This window comes from Schistocerca piceifrons, chromosome 7 (assembly GCF_021461385.2).
Source record: "Schistocerca piceifrons isolate TAMUIC-IGC-003096 chromosome 7, iqSchPice1.1, whole genome shotgun sequence".
Taxonomy (NCBI): domain Eukaryota; kingdom Metazoa; phylum Arthropoda; class Insecta; order Orthoptera; family Acrididae; genus Schistocerca; species Schistocerca piceifrons.
Genome location: NC_060144.1, coordinates 551,446,399 through 551,461,779, shown reverse-complemented (window position 1 = coordinate 551,461,779; position 15,381 = coordinate 551,446,399).

Genomic DNA, 15,381 nt, shown 5'->3' with positions numbered 1-15,381 from the left:
CGCTGAAGACGATACGTCTCCATTCGTCCCTCCATTCACGCCTGTCGCGACACCACTGGAGGCGGGCTGCACGATGTTGGGGCGTGAGCGGAAGACGGCCTAACGGTGTGCGGGACCGTAGCCCAGCTTCATGGAGACGGTTGCGAATGGTCCTCGCCGATACCCCAGGAGCAACAGTGTCCCTAATTTGCTGGGAAGTGGCGGTGCGGTCCCCTACGGCACTGCGTAGGATCCTACGGTCTTGGCGTGCATCCGTGCGTCGCTGCGGTCCGGTCCCAGGTCGACGGGCACGTGCACCTTCCGCCGACCACTGGCGACAACATCGATGTACTGTGGAGACCTCACGCCCCACGTGTTGAGCAATTCGGCGGTACGTCCACCCGGCCTCCCGCATGCCCACTATACGCCCTCGCTCAAAGTCCGTCAACTGCACATACGGTTCACGTCCACGCTGTCGCGGCATGCTACCAGTGTTAAAGACTGCGATGGAGCTCCGTATGCCACGGCAAACTGGCTGACAGTGACGGCGGCGGTGCACAAATGCTGCGCAGCTAGCGCCATTCGACGGCCAACACCGCGGTTCCTGGTGTGTCCGCTGTGCCGTGCGTGTGATCATTGCTTGTACAGCCCTCTCGCAGTGTCCGGAGCAAGTATGGTGGGTCTGACACACCGGTGTCAATGTGTTTTTTTTTCCATTTCCTGGAGTGTATATAGCCCCATGAGCCCCTTCGCATGTGGTGCAGTTCTGTGGAGGGGCGCGAGGGTAAGTGAGGCCGTAAAGATCTTGTTACATAATGCAGAGAGTGGCAGGTAGGCACATGCAAGTATTGGCAGCTCGTCCACGAGATAAACAACTGTAATGTAGCTACATAAGCAGACAATAGGAACGGATATGGTTTAATTATGAGACCAGTTCCCACGATTAATTGCCAATAACTACACAACTACACCGTGGTGTGAAATCGAGAAGAACAGTCGTTTGAATAGTTGATAACTAGAATAACATGAAAGCCCTGAATTGGGGTGAAATCGCAAGGACTGCACCAGGATGCACCAAGCTGCACTAGGCTGCATGTATCACTGCCAATCATATGCCGATCATTCTGGTACCCGTAGCGTCTCTTGAAACGAAACAGCTTTATCTCTGTCACGCTTTTGACTCGCTGTGGGTTAGATATCCGTAAACACTTGAAGCTCTTTAGGCATTTCACACAACTCGTACACCACTATTCACGTCTCGTTGAGAGCTAGATTAGGAATCGTATGCTCTTGCCCTTCGACATTTACATTGTAACAACTGACCTGACCAACTGGCACCTTAATTAGCCCGTGCAAATAGCCTCACCCCTGTTTAAAAATTGGTATTCTAAACATATTTTATTCTCTCAAGGTTATACCAGAAAGGTACAGAGGAGAGTTTTGTGGACAAAAGAAATTATACATTGGCATACTGGATCTCTGAATGTGCGAGAGTGGTCATATAGGAGAGGAAGTGATAACATTGCCCGATAAAAGACACGCTTGTCTTAGAACAACGGTGTAAATGACGTGGAAGATAAAATATATAGCCCCATGAGCCCCTTAGCATGTGGTGCAGTTCTGCGGAGGGGCGCGAGGGTAAGTGAGGCCGTAAAAATCTTGTCACAAAATACAGTGACTGGCAGAGAGGCACATGCAAGAATTGGCAGCTCGTCCCCGTGATAAACAACTGTAATGTAGCTACAGAAGCAGACAACAGGAACGGATATGGTTTAATTATGAGACCAGTTACCCATCACCGGAATCAGTTACTAATTTCTACTGTCTTGAAATTCCTTTCTGAAGAGAAGTAAGGCGGGCTGTCGCATGGATTTAACTGAGGGGAAGACAAATGGCAGATTCGAATTTACTGTGAGACCCCTAAGAACTGGCACTCCCCACACCAAAGACGCCGTTTATAAAATTCCACAATATCTGGATATCGTTTGCACATCTTGGAACCTTACCAGGTTCGAAAATGCGAAACAGAGCTGCACCACCCATCACGAGTTTGTTTGATTACCGTGAGAGTGTTACATAAACTCTCAGTGAGCTGCAGTGACTTTCAATTCTCATTGATGAGTAAAACGGCCAGCAGAGACCACTATCTTTCTCCCTAGACCCGGGAGGATATATGAGGAGCCAGAACGATGTCAATCCTTGAGTGAACACTGCGAAAAACTCCGACATTCCTCCTACTCATTTGAGCTAACGTTATCCACATCTGACAGAGTTTTAAAGGAGTCTCATTGTGGGACTCCATGGGGCTGGATGGTCATTTCGTGCAATGTCCAGAACTGTGACGCACTGGGATGTGACGGTAGTCCATTGTGGGACTGCACTGGAACGTGAAGGCACACATACTCATCGTAAAGACTCCTGTCGACCACACCTGGCCTCCACATGGGAGGATCGCCGCTTTGTGCATCAGACATGTCGCAACCCCTTCATAACCGCCCCTTGCCATCCGACAACGATTAATGGACTCACTGCCACATTCTGCGTCACTCTGCGTCATTGGTCAGAAAGTAGCAGAAGTTTTGACTTCCCATGAGCAAGCCGCCGTTAACATCACCACACAAACGGCTCGGTCTGCAGTAATGCCGTCACCGAATAGCACGGCGTCGCATTGTGTTCAGCTATGATCTGTGGTTCTGCTCTACACCAGATGATCATCGTCGACGAGTGCCATGGTGACCTGGGGAGAGGTCACATTTTCACATTTATTGTGATGATACGTAGTGGCATTGTATACAGAAGAATGGAAAGAAAACAGAGCATCTGTTCGACGACGATCATTTGGCTTTACGAAAGGTAAAGACACCAGACAAGCAGTCCTTACGTGGCCGACAACGGCAGAAAAATGAAGAATTTGTAGGCATTGTAGAATGATGAAAATTGTTCGAAATTCTGAGAAAAAGAGGAGTAATGCATAGCGAAAGGCAGGTAATATACAATCGATACAAAAACGAAGAGGAAACAATGAGATTTGATAATAAAGAAGAAAGTGCTCGGATTAAGAATGTGTGAGACAGGGACGCAGTCATTCGGCCGTACTGTGCAGTTAATATACTATGTCTCCCACGGGGAGATGCGTGATAGAAATAATATCACAGAGGTAAACAAGACCACAGTATAGAGTGTTTAGAAAAAAAACGAAAACTCTTCTCAATAAAAAAAAATACTTCTCAGATACTAACTGGCATATGCCTGGAACAGACAGTGAATAAACGTAGTGGGAAGTGAAGACTGATAGTCCCTCACGACCCAGATTGAGCGTTTGGCTTAGTTGGCCGACAGGTACGTCTCGGGTGGCTCTCCTACCGGGATCTGACTTATGTACTGGTAAGAAACGGAGCATGAATTGGCTCACACCTCCATTGGAGCGAACTACCGACTTGTTAGCATGCGCCGCCCTATATAGCCGGGGTGCTGAAGAATTCTTGCCAATCCAGTGGTGCACACGTGACACGGCAAAGAAAATAGGTCCCTGACACGGAGGATCTCTGATGGCGCTTGTCCAGCCGTCTGTCGTCCTTGTTGTGATCGACGCAGTTCGAGAAGGTAACGCCTTATACATATGCGAACACGTGACGCTTCATTGTCTGAATGGTTGCCGCTCCTTTCAGGTGAACGGCGGGTACATGGCACAATACATCGAATAAGCAATGATGGCAATTAAAGAAAGGTTCCACATGGGATTCAAATTCATAGTGACAGGACCTAAATGAGTATATTCAATTATGACCCTGCTATTCTCTTTCAGTGGCAAATCTTGCTATTGATAAGATTATTTGTCTGCAGGATTGCAGCTGCAGGTTATTATTTGCTGCGAGGTAGCTGCTAGACATGAAAGGAGAGAGGCATCGCACGACCCTATGATTCCATCAAGCTATTGTTTTCAAACCGAGCTGTGTGTTGCCCAATTACCTATGGTCCGAGTAACATCAGGTAAAGTCGCAATTAGTTTGCTCGTATGGGTCATTTGGTTAGAGTGGATCTAATCAGCATAAAACTGCTGTGTATGCAAGCACCATCTCACTGTGACCAAACCCGCCGATTCTACGTGTTTCCGATTCGTAGTATTAAATACTTCTGTTCCGAAATCGCGCGGAATCGTACTGTCTTCACGAAACATAGTTGAGAAAAAAACTGTTAACTACGTACGTCTTTCCTTCTAGTAATTTTGTTTAAATAAATACATTTTCAGTGCACATTATAACGTTAGTTGTTTGCTGCTGAGTGAAAGTCCCGCGTCAGCCGTTCGGACGAAAGCGAACGCCTTTTGGAAGCGGGTAGCGGCCGCCCCGCCTCTCAGGCCTAGCGGACACTGGCACAAAAAATCTTAACGATGTCCCCGGGGCCGGGTGCCACTGCTCAAGTCACAATACAGCCGTTCACTCAATCCCGCTAACTTAAACTTTACACTGAAAAATGTTACTGCAAATATGTTCAACAAAATCTGTGACCGGTGTAACCTAATGGACTTTACACTGCAAGGCGATCATTTAACGTGGGCTTCTACCCAAAGCGCAATGTGGATGAAGGGCCCGATACGCAAATTCGGTGGGGCACACAGGATTGTACAGTATCAGACCTGCCTCTTATCAGATCCATTCACACCGCAGTAGCACACTACAGCAGACTCGAAACCTTACCTTGCTGAAGCCCACTGTAAAAAAAAAAAAAAAAAAAAAAAAAAAAAAAAAAAAAAAAAAAAACTTTTCCTAAAATTTTCATTTTCGGTAGACAGCTCTGAACGAGCAATTTTGAAATCTTTAAACGTTTTACTTTTAGTGGTGACAATGCCTTTCAATGGCTGTAAATTATTTTCTTTTTGTTTTGTGAATTTATTTCGAAGCAACATGGAAGCAGACTGGAACTGGCCAAGTGGCAGCCATCTTCACTTTTCAAAAAACTTGTTACGTAAATCATGAATTAGCAAGCAAAGCAAATTTAAATTTGCAGCAACATTATTGTTATCCATTGGACTGTAGTTTACTTCTTTGAACAAAGCGACCACATCTGAAGATGCTGTTACAAACCAAAGCGATTTCTTAGATTGAATGTCTGTCTGTCTCTCTCTCTCTCTCTCTCTACTATGAAGCAGTTCTTAATAATAATGAATTTACTTATCGTACCTTTCACACAACTGTTAAACAAACAAGCCATTTAACTTTCAAACTGTCACTTCACAACAAACGTGACCAGGAAATAGGACTGGTGATGGCTTAGGGCAGAAATTTTCAGAGAATAAGTTTGCACATCTTCTATTTTTTCGTTTCAAAGTAAGTTGACTGAAATGCCTTACATGTTCTGAGAGCAAAAAAGCAAAGCTATAAAATTAATGCTTGCCTTGCTTTGCGTGCTGGAGGCCTCCCAGTACTGTTGTCACAACAACTTCGGTCGGCTCTTTACGTCCCCAGTGATGGACTTCCTTATTGATAGCCACGTTACAAGCAGAAGCCATCTTTACTCGTTGGAGCGTCGGCCGGGTTCCATCATAAAATTATGCGGATAATCTTGCTTTCCGAATTGATACATACTGGAAACGACTTTGGAGAACAAATGCCGCTGCCGTCCGAATATATGATGTCACTTTTTTTCACCATTGTAGCACCATATAAGCCTCACTTTAGCGTTCCTATCACAGCCCGATACACACCCAGTGAAGGCTCCCACGCAACTGCCTTTCTTTCCACCGTTTTTTCACTTGGCGCTCCTCTCGCCAAGGTCACCTCCACAAATGGTCACGTCGAACCCTTAGTCCTTCCCCTCATCTTATTCTGTACATTTGTTTAACATATTAAACATGAAAATTTGCTCTGTGGTGGTTACAGTCATTACAATTTTTTTCACTGATCTGCAATAACGTTTTCCTTATCGTTATTTAACAATTGTGTATGAAGTAATTCTTTTATGTCAAATACACTCCTGGAAATGGAAAAAAGAACACATTGACACCGGTGTGTCAGACCCACCTTACTTGCTCCGGACACTGCGAGAGGGCTGTACAAGCAATGATCACATGCACGGCACAGCGGACACACCAGGAACCGCGGTGTTGGCCGTCGAATGGTGCTAGCTGCGCAGCATTTGTGCACCGCCGCCGTCAGTGTCAGCCAGTTTGCCGTGGCATACGGAGCTCCATCGCAGTCTTTAACACTGGTAGCATGCCGCGACAGCGTGGACGTGAACCGTATGTGCAGTTGACGGACTTTGAGCGAGGGCGTATAGTGGGCATGCGGGAGGCCGGGTGGACGTACCGCCGAATTGCTCAACACGTGGGGCGTGAGGTCTCCACAGTACATCGATGTTGTCGCCAGTGGTCGGCGGAAGGTGCACGTGCCCGTCGACCTGGGTCCGGACCGCAGCGACGCACGGATGCACGCCAAGACCGTAGGATCCTACGCAGTGCCGTAGGGGACCGCACCGCCACTTCCCAGCAAATTAGGGACACTGTTGCTCCTGGGGTATCGGCGAGGACCATTCGCAACCGTCTCCATGAAGCTGGGCTACGGTCCCGCACACCGTTAGGCCGCCTTCCGCTCACGCCCCAACATCGTGCAGCCCGCCTCCAGTGGTGTCGCGACAGGCGTGAATGGAGGGACGAATGGAGACGTGTCGTCTTCAGCGATGAGAGTCGCTTCTGCCTTGGTGCCAATGATGGTCGTATGCGTGTTTGGCGCCGCGCAGGTGAGCGCCACAATCAGGACTGCATACGACCGAGGCACACAGGGCCAACACCCGGCATCATGGTGTGGGGAGCGATCTCCTACACTGGCCGTACACCACTGGTGATCGTCGAGGGGACACTGAATAGTGCACGGTACATCCAAACCGTCATCGAACCCATCGTTCTACCATTCCTAGACCGGCAAGGGAACTTGCTGTTCCAACAGGACAATGCACGTCCGCATGTATCCCGTGCCACCCAACGTGCTCTAGAAGGTGTAAGTCAACTACCCTGGCCAGCAAGATCTCCGGATCTGTCCCCCATTGAGCATGTTTGGGACTGGATGAAGCGTCGTCTCACGCGGTCTGCACGTCCAGCACGAACGCTGGTCCAACTGAGGCGCCAGGTGGAAATGGCATGGCAAGCCGTTCCACAGGACTACATCCAGCATCTCTACGATCGTCTCCATGGGAGAATAGCAGCCTGCATTGCTGCGAAAGGTGGATATACACTGTACTAGTGCCGACATTGTGCATGCTCTGTTGCCTGTGTCTATGTGCCTGTGGTTCTGTCAGTGTGATCATGTGATGTATCTGACCCCAGGAATGTGTCAATAAAGTTTCCCCTTCCTGGGACAATGAATTCACGGTGTTCTTATTTCAATTTCCAGGAGTGTAGCTTTGCAAATAAACATAACAGTTTTACACATTTATTTGCTAATATTGATCTTTCAAAGTACCAATACGCTAAAGCTAAATTAAAAATTATTAAAAAAAATTATTTAATTTTTAACGGTGGCATCACATTGTAAGGTGTCAGGCAAATCCAACATCTTCCATGAAAACCCTGACATGATAAGCAAATCCAGTAGTATGTCACATAGCTCCGAATAAATCGTGACATTAAATTAACCAAAGTAATACGAGTAACGAGTGAGCAAATGGATTACCACAGACTAGCACAAGAATGCCTAATTGCATGTCATACCTTCCCACCGTGAGACAGACGCAGTTCCGAGGGGAGAAACGAGAACAGAAGCCGAGAGCAGAACAGTGTTAAGCTGGAAGGCCCTACGATAAGCGACGGACACCCACGTCGCCAGCTAACCGCTAGGACCACCCCCCAGCCCGTGTTAAAAGCTAGAGCCCTCCAGAAGAACAGCATAGATCTTACGATAACACAAAAAGGGCTACACCAACCGCAAGTTTTAGCCTGAGACTTTTCCGAGTATCTGTTACGTCAGGACCACCCCCCAACCCAAGTAAAAGATAGAGCCCTCCAGAAGAACAGTATAGATCTTACGATAACACTAAAAGGACCACACCAGCTGAAAGTTTTAGCGTGAGACTTTTTCTCGTCTCTGTTACGTTGCAAACTTAAAAAACATTGCCCCACCACGAAAAGTATAACGTTTCTCATTGGATAGACAGAATTTTTGTAGGCAGAGTTTAAGGTTAACATTGAGACCCTGATTGGTCAGATGAAAACACAGCCAGATAGTTTTTTTAAACCAACTTCGGTAAATTGTAGTAAGGAGAAGTTAGGAGAGAGTTGCTTCCGAGACAGCGAGGTGAGCGGAGCTGTGCTGCTCGCCGCCCCCTGACGAACACCGACAAGGTAATGAACGCACGCGATGCCGCATAACAGCGCATAAAGCTTAACTCAGAACTGCAGAAGTCTCATCTGTTACACCCCCTTTTTGCGTAATACTAGTGTCGATCGTCAATTAAAGCTCATGGTGTTCATATTTGCCACTTGAAGTAAAAATCTGAAACGCGATGATTTTTCTGTTATACAGGTAAGTAATTAAACATAATTGATGGTCACTGTAGACCATTTTGATAGTTTTCTCTTTTGTGAAAGTTAATTTAAACCTAGATTATAGTTGTGATATGGCATAGGTCATCCTTCGATCCATTGTAGAACTTGGAAACCCAGTCAGGGAATATTCGTTCACATTTTTGTTGAACGCACTTAGTTTTTACCATCCTATATTAAAACATTTCCTTTTATTAATAGTGCAATTTATAAACAACGTTTTGTGAGTAGAATAAAATTTCCAATGGTAAACTTAACTGCTTTTTCGACGTTATTTTACCAGCTAACTAAAAATAAGAAAGCCTTGAACGCCTTCCACTAAATATAGTTAGTATTAAGATTCTTTTAGATGGAGTGCAGTAGAGCTGACGCTGAAATCATTAAGTATTTGGTTATATCATCGCTAGTCTCACTGAACTCTTCTGAACTCTATATGTCATGTGTGGTCTGACGTATCCTTACCAGCAACAGGTCCCAGGTGAAAACTAGTCAATTCCCTAAAAAACACACTCAGAGCGTCGTTGCGCGGAAGTGGTAGGGAGGCATGATATAGAACAAACAGACACCATGCAGCATGTTAGAGAATGGCGACCCTGCCAGGATGGTAAAATACCATGATTGAAGGTCAGAAAAATATCCTGTTAAAAATTTTTCGTAATAAAAAAAAAATTTTTAAAGGCATAAATAGTTGAAAACAGTAGCTGCAGCGGTAGATAGTGAGACATTCTAGCGTAGACAATAGCAGAATTAAGTTATGGATTTTGAAAATTGTTAGAAGTAAGTTTTCTCCTCAGTGCAAGCGCACAGGTGGCGGATACATCGTTGACAAGTTGGTTCCGACCCAACAAGTATGTGAATGGACTGTCAGTCTTGGGTATAATAAGTGTCAAGTCGTGTGAACAAAAAGTTTATGAAACACGTGAGATCGTATGAGCGCATGTAGACTCGAAGTAGGGCGCATGAATTGCTTTTAAAACAGAAAATAAGGAATTCGGAAAGATTAGCAATGGCAGATCGAGACCTTGACCGAATTGAGGTAGAGACCCTGCATGAAAATGGTCAGAGAATAGAGGACAGTACAACAGACGATGCAGTATCGCTAAAAATAGGACATATAAAGCACCATAACGAGGATAATGCACGTCAAGGCATAGAAAACGTAAGTCAGCATACGACAGAGGAGCAGGAAAGTAGAGAGACAGTCGATGAGGATTCTAACTTGCGTCTTGAATACGTAGAACCCATAGTACAAGTAATCAGAGCTCCCTCACCACAGAGTACAAGGAATGCGGCAGAAACGTGTCACAGCACAGTTCAGTGCAAACGGTTGCGAACGAACACTTGGGCGAAAACACAGAGCGTAGGGTGTCGGAAGAAAACGCAATAGGACCCACCAATCTGGTAGAATTATTACAACAAATTACGGAAACCATGACAAGGCAAAATAAAGACAAAGCGAACCAAATGCAAGTTCAGAATGCAGAAACCACGAGAAAAATGCGCGCGATTAAAGAACAAAACAAAAAAATTCAGTTACACCTAAGTCATATTGAAGACGAGGCAAAAGAATCTCGAGAAGTGATAGGAAACTTAGTAACAAGTCACAATCAATTGAGAACAGACACTGAGAAGGTACAAGTGGACGTAAAAACATTGCGTAATGACATTTAGGACGAGACCAAAACATTACGTAACAACACCCAGGGAGAAGTCAAGAAACTAGAGAAACAGATAAACGAAATTACTAGACAAGCAGCAGGTACAGCGCGTGAAGTTGTTGAAAGCAGTGTGTTACACAAACGTATAACAAAAGCAGCGCTGAAAAGATATGATAACCGCATAGTCAAAATAGAAGCGCAAACGAAGCGACAATTTCAGAAATTGCGAACAGATTTGTTGCAAAGCATTGAAGAGCGTAGTGAACAGGATCGAACAAGCACAGAGTCTGCAACCACATCCGTATCTGTAACATCACCGGAAAAACAAGCAGTTAACGAAGATATTACGCATTTGCGATTCCAGTCACAGGCGGAAAGTAACATACGTGAAATCAGACAGCCTGCACAGCAAAAAACGCGTTTCGAAATTCTTGATGAACAAACGTCATCACAAACGCATGGGGAACCACAAATGTATGTTTCAAGACAGTTTGGGTCGTCCAATGAAGCAGCAAGGTTAGCCAGACAAGATACCGAACCAATACCTGACAATGGAAAGCCAGGTCGCGAAGAGTACAGTGCAATGCATTCAGCTACACGTTCACAACCGATGGAAGAAAATTATTCCGTACCACTTGTAACGTCTATTAGCAAAAGACATATTATGTAGTAAAGAGAACACATTGTGTATCATGTTTTGTTATTGTATGGAATTATGTACTTTTTTTATTATTTATTTTAGATAATATCTGTGTCGGCGAGTACTGAAACCGCCACAGACGATAAATATCAAACAAAGATGAGAATGTGTGACTAGTATAAATAATACAGCACGAACATTAATTTCTCTGTCTTCTTCTTGGAGTTACGGGAGTAGGATAGCCTGTGACATTGTATTGTACGCTAGCGTAGCCTTCTTTTGTCAAGATTGAGAGATGTACGCCATTACGTACTCATTTTAAAGGTGTGTAATAATTAACATATTTAAATGTTTTGAATAGAGTTATTTAATGAAACCTTGCATTATTATTTGTAATACCTTGCTCGGCATATTATCCCATCCCTTTAAGACATTTTCAGTTATTTAAATATTATCCGTGGTGCAGAGCTGCGCTACGAACGAACGAGCCGCTGCCGCGGCGCATTCAAACTGCATTAAATGAAATCTATCATACCGCAAGGAAGCGGGGAGGTAATAGTGAAATGAAATTATTTCTTTCAGCTTTCGGACATGCAGAGCAGAGCAGCAGATTTTATGATGTGTTTTGCAGGTTGACGAGGGCTGCTGATAATATATTACTAACAGTACAAAAACATAATTTACCTTCGTAACATAATAGGAATCTTGCTGTGCTTAGTTCTGGTCTGGCAAACCTTATAGAAAAAAACGTCTTTTTCTCCGATAATAGTCTCATGTTCTTGTGCTAGTCGTGGTAATTATTGGTGTTTTACTGTTAACAAAAATCCACTGCAAAATTTTGATGTTGAGCAATCATTGCGAACTGTAACATTAGTATTCATAACAAAGTAATTTTCATTTTCAATAACTATAAAGTAGGGAAGATATTTTGAATTTTATAGTGAGTTACAGTAACGTAAAAATGTTCCTTTCATAGAAGGCCAGATACAGAACAATAACAATACGATATATTCTGTTTTGTTGAAAATTAATGTTCATAAAGAAATTCATGGCACAGCATTACTGAAAGGTATTTCGCGGCTCTCTTTTCGTATATGCGTTGTTACGCAAGTAATAATAATAATAATAACAAAACAAAATAATAGAAAAGAGAGACAAGAAGTGAAACACTCAAACGAATGTTACAGTGGGCAACATCCAATGGATCTACCACAACCGGAAAGAACGACGGCAGAAATGATCAGAAACAAAAGTGGCGAAAAATCGCGAATTTCATATGGAACTATGACGAAGTACGACAACGATCATTTCCACACAGTCAGAAAATTTCAACACTTTCGAGAAGGAAACTCATTACATCCACGAACTTTTATTGATCAATTCCGAGTAGGATTACCAGAACACTGGACGCTAGCACACAAATTAGGCTTAATATGTGCACACATGTCAGGAACAGTCGCAGAAACCATGCAGAATGTTGCAGCGACATGCCGATCGTACGAAGATTTCAGAGAGAAGTTTCTCTCACGATATTGGTCCAGCGAAGCACAGAACAAAGTGAAGTACGAATTATTACAGAACCCATATTTTGAAAATTCAGGAGAGAAGAGTCCCGTGAAATTTTTCGAATTAATGACAAAGAAAAATCAATGCTTAGATGTACCATACAGTGACGGAGAGTTGATTAAATTATGCGCGATGAAGCTACCATTGAAATACCAACAATCATTAGTAGGTCGCGGAGGCAATGACGTCGATGCATTTAAAGGTATTCTAAGGGAACTAGAGTTCATATTTTCGGAAGATGACGCAAGAAAAAGACGAAGCGCACGTGAAAACGAAAGCAAAAGACAGTGGAATCCACAAGACACAGTACGAAGAAACAATAATTACGAACCATGTGATAACTTCACACCAAGAAACGACAATAGATTTCAACAAAGAACCGATTATGGATTCAGAAGAGAATATGGCAATAACTATAATTCACCCAGGAACGGCAACAATTATTACCGAGGGAATAACGACAACCGGAACGGGTACTGGAGAACCAACACATCGACAAATTATCAACAAGATGAACAAGAAAAGAGAATACAGATAGAAGAGGAGGAGGTAAGAACACCAAACCCCGATAAACGTTCGAATTGACAGCTAAGCGCCCATGCCAAAGAGAATGACGCACCGACCCAGGATAATTGCAGCACCTTGAACAGAGAAGTAAATACCTTATCACGAGAAGAGAAGAAGGTAGAAACAAAACCTCACGGACCAGATGAAAACGAAGACAGGAAAATAACAATATCGTGTTGGGACGAAATTAATTGGGAGAATACTGATGAGGAAGATGAATTACCAGAGGCATGCACAACCAATGTAGGAGGAAAGAACGAAGTAATGAGTATTGCAGAGCTATTTGAGATGGAAAACAGGGAAAGCGAATTCATTGAGGATAAAAAGACTCATGTATGATTCAGTGGAGGATTCGTTGATGCAAGAAGAAGAAGAACAGAACCAACCCTTTCAAATTCATCCAATTGTGAAGGCCATGGTAAAGCATATCCCAGTCAATATTGTAATTCATAGCGGAAGTGAACTGACCGCGATCTCAGAAAATTTATTCATGCAGTGTAATGCCAATGAGGAATTGCCAGTTCTAAAAACACGTAAGATTAAAGTAAGAGGTAGTATTAGAAACAATGCTGCGGAAGTTACGAGACAAACAAGGTTAACTCTTTCGTGTCACGGTCAAAAGATCGAAGCCAACTTCGTGATTATACCTAAACTAACTGTAGATTTGATTATAGGTGCAGATTTTTTAAATGAGAAACGAGCGATAACAAATATGGGGAAAGGTAGGATAACATTCGGGAATGTCACACTTCTGTTTGAGCAAAAGCTAAAATTAGAAGAAATACCAGTTATAAACAAACAATTAAGAATGACGCAAGATAAAGAGGATGAAGAATTAGAATGGCATGCACAAAAGGAGGAATCGCCTCAACTCATGTTAGAAGTCCATAAAGAAATCGACGAAAAATTGCAAGAAGTTCAAGGTATATCGGAACACAGTAAAAGAGAATTAGAGGGTATTTTACGAGATAAAACAGAGGTATTTTTACCTAAGACTGGCAGTATTAACCACTTTCTGTACAAGTTTGAAGTAAAACAGCACAAACCATTTAGAGTGCCACCCTATACAATCCCATTAAGCTACAGAATAAAGTATTCCAGGAGATATTTAAAATGTTTGACGACGATATTATTGAACCAGCTACCTCCACATATAACAGCCCGCTCCATATTGTACAAAAACGAGATGGGAGCATCAGGTTAGTGCTCGGTTCTGGTTAGATCAACACAATCATAATCACTGAGACAGATCGCCCAGAAAAATTAGAGGAATTGATACAAAACTTCCACGGTGCTAAGATATTTTCATCAACTGATTTACGGAGTAGTTTCTGGCAAATAGAATTGGCCCCAGATTGTAGAAAATTTACAGCATTTATCGTATTCGGTAGATGTTACCAGTTTAAACGATTGCCGTTTGGTTTAAACATATCAACAGCAGCGTTTATTAGGGGATTTAATACTATACTCAGTCCTGAAATTTTAGAAAAAATTACTTGTTATGTTGATGATGTGATTACAGCAGAACCCTCTTGGGAACATTACAACGACACATTAAATCAGTTTTTGCAGATCATGAAAAAGCATAGGGTCACAGTAAATATAACAAAATCGAAATTTGGAAGGCGACATGTCAAATTTCCAGGACACATAATTTCAGAGAAAGGGGTAATGCCCGACCCGGAAAAACTAACGGCACTCAAAGAATTCTGTACTCCATATAATAATAAAACTCTCAGAGGATTTCTAGGTCTCACTGGATGCTATAAAAAATTTATTTCGATCGACTCTCTCGCAACACCATGCCTATGTGCATTGAATGGAAAAAACACGCCATGGGTATGGGATCAACAAGCCAATGAAGAATTTTTAAAAGTGAAAAACGCACTAACAACAGCACCGATTTTAGCACATCCTGATCTAACACAAAATTTTTGTATGGTCACTGATAGCGCGAAGACAAGTGTAGGAGTTGTTTTATTCCAAGAATACGAACAGGCAGGGCTAAGATCATATAGAACAATTGCATTTACCAGTCGGGTACACACAAAAAGCGAGAAAAACTATTCAGTCACGGAGCTGGAAGCATTGGCCATTGTATGGGGCTTCCAACGTTTTCGATACTTCGTATTCGGAAGAAAAACAAAAGTAAACACTGACCACAAAGCATTAGAATTTCTGTTATCCGCCAAACTAACTCATGGGAGGTTAGCCAGATGGATGTTAATACTACAAGAATTTGACTTCACTATTACACACATACCAGGATCAGCGAATGTATTAGCAGATGCTTTATCACGATGTCCACAGGGTGCATCTAATAACATAGGTTTGGAAGCAGCAGAAGACCAGTTTACGATGTACTATATCAAACAAGTACCTTTCGAAAACTACATTACGACAGCATTGAAAAACATAGGCAAAGAACAGGACAAGGA